Raw genomic sequence first — 3663 nt, 5'->3', positions numbered from 1 at the left:
TTTCTAACACCGTTTTCCGTCAAAAATGCGTCACAAATAGCGATTTCTGACTAATTTATGAGGAAATGTGTATGTAGGAAAACCACTCGTAGGAAACTGGTTTCTTACGCATTTGCTACGCTACTTCCTACGCATTTCAGACCAAAATATGGCGTCAGAAGTTCCTACACATTTTCTTGGGTATTATCATCAGTGTCATCTTTTATTTCCTACACATTTTTGACAAACTGTTTTTTAATTTATTTTTATAGTTATTATCATTGTCGTTTTTATATTTAGTTTTGTGACGCATTTCCAACACAATTTTTCGACGCATTTTTGACACTTCCCTTTTTGACGCATTTTCAACACTACTATTTCTGACACATTTCCGACGACATTAAAAAAAATAAAAAAAAATCTTTCTAAACTTTCCTACGCATTTGTGACGAAATAATAATAAAATTAAAAAAATAAAATTTGTTTTTCCAGTTTTTAATATTTAAAAACAAATCAAGAAAGACAAACCAAACATGTGAATTTACAAAATAATTCAAATTCAAAAATATTAACACAAACAGAAATAAATAGTCTCTTCAGCTGCCTTTTTGATACATATACTTGAGTGGAGCTTCAAGAAAAGACCCTTGTTTTTTATTGCCTGAAAATTCAAAATCATCCATCTATTATAGGTCAAACTAAAATCATTGTAACTAGTTCTATACCCGTCCGGTGGACGGGTTTTTAAAGGTTATCATGACATAAATATTTTTTATTTGAATTGCAAATAAAAAATACATTATTTCTTTAAACTTTTCCAAAACACTAGTTTTTTTACCACCCAAGAGATAAGTGAACTCATAAAAGATAATATAAACACCCAATACGTTAAGTTCTACATTTTCAAACAAAGCCGAGTTGAACCAAAAAATTGCTTTCAACAAAATCATGCAGTGTCCGTCGAGCTCAGGCACCCTCATGCGCATACTCTTCCTTCAACAACCCTCCACATTCAGAAGTACCCTACATTCTGCACACAGTAGGCAATTCGGTTGATGGATTTTTGAAGTAAAACTTGTCAGGGATTAAACAAATACGAGCTGTTAAAACAAATAAACTGAATAAAAACATTTCAAAATTAAGCATTCAGCCTATAACCAATGAAGTTTCCCAGAGTTTTACTGAGTGACCTGGCATCAGGCTGTACGAACTCGAGCAAATGCTTTCATGAAATCGTAAGAGGAAAAGTCTTCTGAAAGCATCGACCTCCATCTCCTTTAAATAATTAATGTCACTTGTTCGCAAAACCATACCCTAGATCCAACAATACTAAAATCCATGATACTGTTAATCAAATATGAACCTAATCCAAGAACAAAAACATTAGGAAAAAAGCAAAATAATAGCCTATTATACCTTCGAATCTGAACAAAAGGCGACCTGCGAGTTAGTTAGTTACCTGTGGACACGAAATTATCACCTCCTGGCCACGCCCTTAGAACGGATCGTTACGACTTCGGTAATGGTCCGTTGCCAAGCCTTTTCCACATGGTACGCAGCCACTTTTAATCTCATAAAAGACCGTTATATCAACAGTGGCGATCCGTTACGACCCTCAAAATCCAAATTTTTTATCTTTGATCCCGGATCCCAATTAGCACACTAAATAGATGAATCAAGGGTCATTCAACGTCATAATGATATAAGTATCTTTTATTTAAATTATAAATCAAGCGTAACAAAGATGTTCTCCAAAAATTAAGTTACAAACTAAAAGAATAGTAGCACTAGAACCGCAAGCACCACTGACAATGGAGTTGTGATTCAAAGAATTAGTAATTATCAAGCCTCCATGTGAAATTTTAATGAAAAAAAATAATAAAAGTTTGTATAAAATGGCTAGTTGAAATTAAGAAAGACAAAAGTCAATGGCATACTTTAAAAATCAAGATAGGAAAAATAACAAACTTAGGGGCATAACCATGCCAGTAACTAAAGCAGCTGGTTTTCTAACAAAATTATCTATCATGTCTTCCGATTCAAACTGCAATTCTGTTGTGCCTGAATGAGTTATTGGCAATATCATGGTACCCCGAGTAAAGCAATTAAAATTTTAAAAAAAAAAACTCACATTTGTATGCTTATATCCGGCAACAGAAAGCATATATGTCTATGAGCACCATATCTGAGACAAAAAGGAACTCTGCTTTTCAATTGTAGTATCATCCTAAGGAAGCAACAATAACTTAATAAGAATACATCTCAAAAACTAAGAAAACTTAAGAATGTTTTAAGATAAAACAAAGCATACCTATTTAAAAAAGACTAAGTAAAAAATCAAATAACAATAAATATTACCCTCTTCTCACTCCCTCGTGTCGGCACCCTCTACAATGGTGCACTGTTCAAACACACCATGCCATTTAAATACCATTATGCTTTGAGACCTGGTAAAAAGGCAAAATAGCAAATTATGCAATCTTTCCCAAAGAGATTTAAATTGTGGTTTTGGCATGCATATTTGACACTAATTTCATTCCACCAGAGGGGTTAAGTTCCATACCTTCACATTCTTATTCAACTATGTGGCACAAAATATCATCAGGGCTCGACGCCTGGCTTTACTTTGATTAGTCCCGTCGATCAAGATTGCAGAGAAAAGTGCTACATAACCAAAAATCAAAAGGTAATGTAATCATAAATCATAAAACATAACTCAATTGTCTCAAAATGTGTTGAGAAAACCTGTTACCACTAATGTGAAACAACAACTTGTATGTTCAGTTGTAACAAAAGAAAAAAAAAGGTTTCTGTAGGTTCTTTTGTTTTGATAAGTATGACTTGACCTTGAACATATTTAAAGGGGAAGATATTGTAATTAACATCAAATGAATTATTAAACATATGAAGAATCATGCATCTCGAAAATTTAATGCTTTTGATTTTCATTAAATCCACTACCTATTTATAACTGTATATTTACATTCTTATTAGCAAAACACCAATATAAAACTCTCTACATACTAAATATAATTTCAACGGAAAAATGTGAACCAACCACATTAATAATCCTCAAACATTCATTGGAAGATCTTACCGAGTTGAGGATAAATCCCCAAATCCTAAAGAACTCACAACTTACACAACAAATTAATGATAATCAAGACATAACTACCAGCAAAAGAAGTCCAAAAGATGATCTAGACTGAGAAATAGAAGAAACAAATCGTTGGAAGATCTTACCGAGTTGAGGATAAGCCCTAGCTATCAACTTCTCAGAGTTCTCACTCTTACACAGTTAATACCCGCACTTGATGATGGATAGAAGCATAATGTGGTCGGATTGTGTGGGGATATTGCGAACAAGTAACTAAAAGTGAAGAACTTTTCATCTGTGGTTTCAATTTTGGGTGTAAGATGGGGAGGGAGGGGGATGGTTAGGGTTTAGAATCTTGAATCAGATAAGCGAGGGAACATAAATTTTGGGTGTAAATTTTTTAGGGTATTAGAGGGAAGAGAGGGAAGTTAAAAATTTTAAATAAGTTTAGCTTTTTTAGTTATAAATTTAGTTTTTAGTTAAAAAATGTATATATAAATAAATAAATACATGAAAATAATGAAAAAAAAACTAAAATAAATATTGTATAAAATCAATCAATAAATGGCTTTTTTGTAGTGAAAGAC

At 32.6% G+C, this 3663-nt stretch overlaps 1 long non-coding RNA gene across 2 annotated transcripts; it reads right to left on the bottom strand.

Moving 5' to 3' along the window:
• Window positions 1-873: 873 nt before the first annotated feature.
• On the bottom strand, window positions 874-3419 carry LOC110902741. Of its 2 annotated transcripts, XR_004877156.1 has the most exons (7): window positions 3223-3419; window positions 2543-2643; window positions 2338-2426; window positions 2111-2206; window positions 1439-1641; window positions 1170-1254; window positions 874-1009 (listed from the first exon to the last, which is right to left on the bottom strand). It is a non-coding gene; the product is annotated as an uncharacterized LOC110902741 (long non-coding RNA). The 2 variants fall into 2 exon arrangements; XR_002571381.2 differs by lacking the exon at window positions 874-1009 and having other exon boundaries at window positions 1038-1254.
• Window positions 3420-3663: the final 244 nt, after the last annotated feature.

The sequence above is a fragment of the Helianthus annuus genome, chromosome 13, assembly GCF_002127325.2.
Source record: "Helianthus annuus cultivar XRQ/B chromosome 13, HanXRQr2.0-SUNRISE, whole genome shotgun sequence".
Taxonomy (NCBI): domain Eukaryota; kingdom Viridiplantae; phylum Streptophyta; class Magnoliopsida; order Asterales; family Asteraceae; genus Helianthus; species Helianthus annuus.
Note: the sequence above shows the minus strand (reverse complement) of the source record. Positions and strands in the feature narration are given on the sequence as shown.